Source organism: Puma concolor, chromosome B1 (assembly GCF_028749965.1).
Source record: "Puma concolor isolate L17-30 chromosome B1, mPumCon1.1.hap2, whole genome shotgun sequence".
Classification (NCBI taxonomy): domain Eukaryota; kingdom Metazoa; phylum Chordata; class Mammalia; order Carnivora; family Felidae; genus Puma; species Puma concolor.
In genome coordinates, this window is record NC_141670.1 from 76,152,958 (window position 1) to 76,160,789 (window position 7,832).

The window sequence follows — 7,832 nt, forward strand, 5'->3', positions numbered from 1 at the left end:
AGCAGAATTTTGTAGAGGTTTTAGAAAGACTAACCTTTAAAACAATTAGTTGATAGTGATTGTAAAGTGAAACTCAAGATTTCGTGCTAATAAGAAAGAGATACTCCAGCTGAGATCTCTACAAGATAACCATATCATAGGATGTGTGAAAGGGGGGGATTGGCAAAATCTCCATGAAGAGGACTGTAGATCAGACAGAAAAGACACTATTCTCTGACTCACCAACTACAGGTCTGTGTATGTTCCCTGAGGAAGAATAATTAGAGACTGATATCAGATCTTCAAGATACGGTCTACATAACTGTATGTGAACAAACACTGGAGTAATATGTGTTTCTAAAATGTTCTCATTCATGGGATGCTTGGGTGGCTCAGTTGGTTAAGCAACCCACTTTGGCTCAGGTCACAATCTCGCGGTCTGTGAGTTCGAGCCCCACATCAGGCTCCGTGCTGACAGCTCAGATCCTGGATTTTGCTTCAGATTCTGTGTTTCCCTTTCTCTCTGCCTCTCCCTCACTTGAGCTCTCTCTCAAAAATAAATAAACATTAAAAAAATTTTTAAATATAACAACTGGGAAGCAAGCCAAAAATACAGAGAACAAACTGAGGGTAGCTGGAGGGGAGGTGGTGGGGGGATGGGCTAAATGGGTGATAGCATTAAGGAGGGCACTTGGGATGAGCACTGGGTATTGTACGTAAGAGACGAATCACCGGGTTCTACTCCTGAAACCAATACTACACTCTATGTTAACTAACTTGAGTTTAAATAAATAAATGTTTAAAAAAATAGTAAAACTGAAAAAAAAAATTAGAGACCTGAAAAAAAATTTTTTTTTCTCATTCTAGAATGTGGGCTCAGTGGTTGTCTTTTTGTCTTAGAGTAAAAAATCTCAAGATTAAACAACAACTTCAGGCACTGATTATAAATATGAAGATTGGGGCGCCTGGGTGGCTTAATTGGATAAGTGTCAGACTCTTGATTTCAGTTCAAGTCATGATCTCACAGTTTGTGAGTTCGAGCCCCACATAGGTTTCAGCGCTGACAGTGCAGAGCCTGCTTGGGATTCTCTGTCTTCCTCTCTCTCTCTTTCTCTCTCTCAAAAATAAATAAATAAACTTTAAAAATAAATAAATATGAAGATTAAGATATTAACTTCATTATTACTGTCAAGATGTAGTGCCCAGGAAAGTAGAAAACCAGCAGTCCTTCCAGACCATATTCCCAACAGGGCTTATTTATATATGGACCCTGCTATATGTTTGATGCATGGAGCAAATGCTTTATCTAACAGGACATTGGATGGCACTTAGCCATTGTTTTGCCCATGTATTTCTGTCAGTAGAAACTTAAACTGAAAGTTCTTTGAGGACAGGAATTATGCTCAGCTCAGGCTTTTCTCTGGTACCATGCATGGGCTAGATGCTAATCAGGTTTAGAAAAATGTTCCCCCACCCGCAGTCAGCTGTTTATGCCTGGGACTCAAGCAGCCCTTCTCCACTTCATCTAGATCTCTTTTACGGGTAGTAATCTTCCTCCTTTTCACTTGAATTTTTTATGAGAGATGGAAGATTAAACAAATATAGCCAATTGGGAGAAATAAAGCCTATGGCTAAAATTGGATTGATCTGCATTCCTTTGGGTTTGGTGGCTCATTCCCCACATTTCTCTAAGAGTTGAATCTTGCCTAATTATTTCTCTGGGAGGATTATGATCAAGAGTGAGTATAGGGGTGCTGGGTGGCTCAGCTGGTTAGGTGTCCAACTCTTGATTTTGACTCAGGGCGTGATCCCAGGGTTGTGGGACCGAGCCCCACTTTGGGCTCTGTACTGAGCATGGAGCTTGCTTAAGGTCCTCTCTCTTTCCCTCTGCCCCTCTCCCCCACTCACATGCACTCTATCTATCTAAAATAAGAAAGAAAAAAAAAAAAGGCGGAGCACCTGAGTGGCTCAGTCCGTTGGGCTGTGATGGCTCTGACTGACTCAGGTCATGATCTCATGCTTCATGAGTTCAAGCCCCACATTGGGCTCTCTGCTGTCACCTTGGAGCCTGCTTTGGATCTTCTGTCTCCCTCTCTATGCCCCTCTCCCACTCACGCGCATGCACACACACTCTCTCTCTCTCAAGAATAAAAATAAAGAAACATTAAAATAAATAAGTAAAATAAGAAGAAAAAAGAGTGAGCATGTTTGGAGGCACAAATAGTCAAACAAATGTTTTATTTGTTGCGTACAGAAAACCAGATAACCAAAGGAAATCCAAAGTGGAGAAGGGAGGCCCAGGAGAAACACATCAGTAGAGGGCTGGAGCCTGTTTCAGATAGGATTTGAATTCTTGTTCTGGAGGGTGGAGTGGTTAGAGGATATTCCTAAATTCAAGTGTTGAATGTGCTGGTCTTCAAGCTCTGAGCTGAGCCTTTTGCCACTGAAGCCCTGTGGAAAGCAATCAGAACCATTTAAATTTGACATTTCACAAGCTAAAAGCAGCCGCTTCATGCTCCTGTGAAAGTACCTAGTGGCTTTGCCCAGAAGTTTTCTACCAGAGAGAGGAATCACTGCAGAGGATGTTTGCATCTATTTTGAAGTTCCTAGGTGTGCAAGGACTCGAGGTCCCCATGATGGGTCTCCTCTCCTTCTGGCACTTGGGGAGGCCCAACACTCTGGAGAGGTCCTTGAACATTTTCCCCCAATGTCAACTGTTGGTTTTCCCAGAAAAGATCTTGAACTTCCACCTTCCTCACTTTTCCCCTCGAGAGCCTTTGTAATATCTGGTTGCTAAATGTACTGTCCTTCATCACAAGCTTTCTGAAGATAGGTAGATTCTACTGTCCTTGACGATTCTCTGGCAGCCCTTGGCATCTCTCTCGGCAAACCTCTCACCCCTCCTCAGTCATCTCAGTGTATAGTGTGTAGAAGTACCAGTATCATCTTTCTGGGTCTGAAATCAGGTGTGAGGTCAGAGTGATCCAAGAGAACACTTGGGTGTTCTCACCCACTTGGGTGTTCTCACCCATTTGGGTGGGTGGAGTGGGGGAGACTGTAGTGCTGGGAAGGGGCTGGGTTACTGATGCTGAGCTGGTATGACATTCACCCTAACATTTGGGGTCATGAGGAGGTCATGACTATCCAGGGTGGACAATGGGGTGTTGCATAAAGAGCTCCCCAAGCAAAGTTTTACAGGGAGGGAGAGTCAAGATAATAATTTGATGGTAGAAATCATTTGAAACATTTACCTAGATCAGATATTTATAAATGCAGTATACAGGAGTGTTCTTAACCTGAGGAGGAATCAACAGGGCTCCATGATAGACTTTAGGTAGTCTATAAAACCTTTGAAATCATAGTCAAAATTGTGTGTGTGTGTGTGTGTGGGGGGGAGGTCCATAGCTTTTATCAGAATCCCAAAGAGGTATAGCACATGAATAGTTAAGAACCAATCAGTGACTGGTGCTTCCAGCATCTCTAACCAGCCCTCTAGCAGCAGGAGACTTCTGGGAGAGCAGAAACCATTCCTCATCAGTGTATCATTGTTAGAAACATTGCATAGCCCAGCCTAACCCTCAATGGGAAAGACTTCTAAACAAGACAAGAAACACAGGAACCATAAAAGAAAATATGGACAGGCTTATTATAGACACTTTTTTAAAAAATTTAATTTATTTGTTTTGAGAGAGAGAGAGGGCATGAGTGGGTGGAGGGGGCAAAGAGAGAGGAGAGGAAAAATCCCAGGCGGGCTCTACACTGTCAGTGCAGAGCCCAGTGCGAGGCTCAATCCCTCAAACCATGAGGTCGTGACCAGAGCCGAGATCAAGAGTCTGATGCTTAACCCACTGAGTCACCCAGGCACCCCCAGAAAAGTTTTTATACAGGAAAAAAAAAACTTGTAAATAAAATGAAAAGCAAATGATAAGGTTTGCTATAAAAATATTTGTAATCTACATAATAATAAAAAGTTAAGTCTTAAAATAAAAAAAAAAGGTTTAAAAATGGGGAAAAGACCTGGAGAATTCATTTATAGATGAGGATATTCAAATAGCAATAAGTATTTTAAGAAGACCCACAAACCTCCCTAATGATCAGATATGTACAAACCAAAACAGAGACACATTTCTCACCAGTTAGTTTGGAAAAATGGAGATCAATGGTGTCTCATGTGGTCACAAACTGTTGTGGGAATATAAACTGGTGAAATATTTTCAGAGAGAAACTCAATAGTTTCTAATTAAATTTAAAATGCATATCATTTTTGTTTCAGAAATTTCACTTATAGGAATTTTGTCCTCAGAAAAGTCATGCAAGCATGTACAATGTTTACTGAATCAATGTATTAGGAAATATCTGACAGCAACATAAATATTAATTGATAGTAGAATAATTTACAATACATTATGGTTGATCTATACTGTGGGATATTATGCAACCATCAAAAAAAAAATGCTGTTGCTTTCATGTCATGACACGGAAGAAGGTCCATGTTATATTACCATGCCCAAAAAATAAATTTATACCATAGTAGGATCCTATTTTATCTTTATTATAAACTACAAAACAATGTATATATGGGTGAGTAATGTGCACGTTCATGGGTACACATTTCTTATGGGCATAGCCAAAGTTCTGGAAAAATACATATTTATCTATTAAATTTATCTCCCTGTGATATTCGGGACTCACTGTTAAAATCTGTTTACATGGGTGCCTGGGTGGCTCAGTTGGTTAAGCGTCTGACTTTGGTTTGGGTCACGATCTCACAGTTCGTGAGTTCGAGCCTCATGTCAGGCTCTGTGCTGACAGTTTGGAGCCTGGAGCCTGCTTTGGATTCTGTGTCTCCCTCTCTGCTCCTCCCCACTCACGCTCTGTCTCTGTCTCTGTCTCTGTCTCTCTCTCTCAAAAATAAAATAAACATTAAGAAATTTTAAATAAATAAAATCCATTTTCAGTGTGTTGAATTCTCAACCTCCGTGTACTACTTTTGTAATTATAAAACCAAAAACTCTCCTTCAGAGTTCATCTCAACACAGTTGTGATATGGTTTGTACAGAGGCTGTTCTGACCCAGTTTTGAGGGCCTGGATAGAGTTTTGTCAGGTACCCTTCTTAAGCAGACAATTAATTTCACAACCCCAACCACCTCATTTATGGGGCTCTTCACTCCAGACTGTTACACACTTGTGCTAATCACCCCAGGGCAGGGACCAGATGATCACGGATAGCCCCGATGCCCCAGAGCCTGGTTACTCAACTAGGCAATCCTAGACTGGTTGACCTCATTTCACATATTCCTTCCCACAGAAACCACAAGAATGTGGAACTTTCCCACAGTTCTGTTTTCTCTCTCTGCCTTGTGACTGACCCTGGTGCTTCCCCAAGTGGTCCTGAGTGGTGCACTATGCTCTTCCCAGGAAACTGTGAGTATAACTATCAAAGACTCTCCAGCTTCTCTCTCTTGATGTGAATCTGGCCTTACTATATCTCATCCGAGGTAATATGGTTAAAACATTAGTAAAACGTGCTTGGCTGTGCTTTCAAGGGACATCCCATGGGTAGATGCCCAGTGGTCATAGAGTTAACACCAGAACTACCCCTATTTTATCTGCCTTTGCCTGGCATCTCCCCTTGGCTTTCACCATACTGACCTTTGCCCGGGTTCTGATGCTTCTTCTCTCCTGAGCTTGAACCTGATGCACCTTTGGCTCCATTTCCTGGCTCTGACTTTACCTCTCCCATCTGGTCCAACATCTCAATGGAGCAGTTATTGGCTAATGACCTGCTGTCTGGCCCAGCTCCCAGCAAATGTGACCCAGCTTCGTGGACAGTCCTATAGCAAACATGGCCAGTGAAGCCCAGAGACAGAGCAAAACTCTGAGACTATTAGACCTGGTGCAGGCTGAAGCTTGGGTCAGAGAGCAGGCAGATTGTCACAAGTTTGGAAACTTGGGAAACCAGCACTTATCAGCAACGTCTCTGAAGCCATTCCTATAAATAGAAACGTGAGCACATTGTGGACACTGGAGCTGAAGCAAGCGGGGTTTTAGGAGCCAGATGGACACAATGAAGGGCAAAGCAAGGGAGAGGCCAAATGGGTGAGTTGACTAGAAACCAGCACACCCATAGATGAGGCAGTGCAGGTAATAAAGTGAGAGGGATTTTTAATAGCTCAGGTTTGAAACCTGGTTCTCCATAGGAGACTCTTAAAAACTGAGAATAAACTGAGGGCTGATGGGGGGTGGGAGGGAGGGGAAAGTGGGTCATGGGCATTTTGAGGAGGCACCTGTTGGGATGAGCACTGGGTGTTGTATGGAAACCAATTTGACAATAAATTTCATATATAAAGAAAAGAGACATGGTTCTGCTGCTTCTGTGCTACCTGCACAGACGTGGACACTTAAACCTTTCAAGCCCTAATTTCTTCATCTGTTAAGCTGGACGTAATGATGCCCACCCATGCCCACCTCACAGGTTGTTGGGAATTCCATGCCCTGTGTCTCTCCTCACCAGAGACCAGAGATCTAGAAGGCATGAGAACTGCCAGTGGGAAAACAATTGACAGGCTCCTTGTGGGGGACACCTTGATTAAGAGCCAATTAGCTTCTTACATGTCTCTGCTCTGGCCCTTCTAAGGCCCTCTGAACAGGAGCTGTCATGATGTGATGGCCATTGCTGAGCCATGGAGAACCTGAGAGGGAGGGTCCTGATACTTGGTTGGGCATGAATTCTATCCCTTTCGTTTCTCCTCATGTTGCAAGTGTAGCCTCCACAGACCTTCAAATCCCATGCCCTTCCCCTCAACACCCCCTGCCCCACCCACATACCAACTTTCCTCTCATCCCTCATTGGGGCCGATGAGTTACGAGTTACACATCTGTGTCCAAAATCTCAAGCCAAGACGTGAACTCCCAAAGCTACCTCTGCAACCCCATCTTGTTCACCAATTCCTCAGGAATCTCAAGCAATTTCCATTATTGGCAGACACGGTGTTTCCTTGTTGCGTTCCACTTTCATACAACTGGAGTTTGTAGACAAGAAAAATACAGCTGTTACGCAGCACTAACTGGGCTTTTATGTCGCTTCACAGGCAGGAGACTGGCTGTGGAGTGCCACACACCTCCTTATCACGGCTTGCGTGCTGGGACCTCTATTCATTTTATGCATTGTGTATCTCGGAATTTTCCAGGATGTGGTGAAGTCGTGTTGCTTGCTCTCAGAATTATGCAAAAAGCTATTCTTTTTCTTGAGCAAGAAATCGTAGGCACTCCAGAACCCTTTTGACTCAGGCAGAGCTATGGGGTGGGTTTTCCACAAAAGGCAGAAGGAATGAATTGACACTGACTATGTTAACTAGCCCTCCCAAGGGGAGTGGGGGCCCCTGCTCCAAGCCAAGTATGAGGGCCATTCTGAGGCAGGAAGCCTTTAAAAATTCACAGTGGAGTTCAGCTCCTTTAGCTTTGGGGGTCCATTATGTATTGGCTGGGAGAGCTGTAATCATCAGTTGCCTATTTTTTAAATTAAAATAATTAGGCCAATGTAATGTTCAGGAGAAGGCCAGAATTGACAGCCTCTGTTTGTCAGCAACAGGGTCCAGGAGGAACTGGAGCTGTGTAGGCCCTTTGGGACTAGCATCCTGTGAGCTGAGAGTCAGAGAAGATATTACCCCACAGAGGGAGGAGGAGCAGAGGCCTTCATCCTGGAGGGAGCCCTTGGCCTTCTGCAAAAGGGGGATAAGTCATGCTTGTCCAGCCGTTGGGAGCATCTTGGGAGGTTCATGCTTCTCTCTGCTGCTTTCAGACCTCAGGACCCTTATCAGTGGATACACACACTGATTTGCCTCCACGGGTA

The 7,832-nt window shown here is 43.6% G+C and overlaps 1 long non-coding RNA gene across 1 annotated transcript; it reads right to left on the bottom strand.

Moving 5' to 3' along the window:
- Positions 1 to 2,200: 2,200 nt before the first annotated feature.
- On the bottom strand, positions 2,201 to 5,908 carry LOC147581704 (uncharacterized). The gene is made up of 2 exons (XR_015249733.1): positions 5,633 to 5,908; positions 2,201 to 2,430 (listed from the first exon to the last, which is right to left on the bottom strand). It is a non-coding gene; the product is annotated as an uncharacterized LOC147581704 (long non-coding RNA).
- Between the last annotated feature and the right edge of the window lie 1,924 nt (positions 5,909 to 7,832).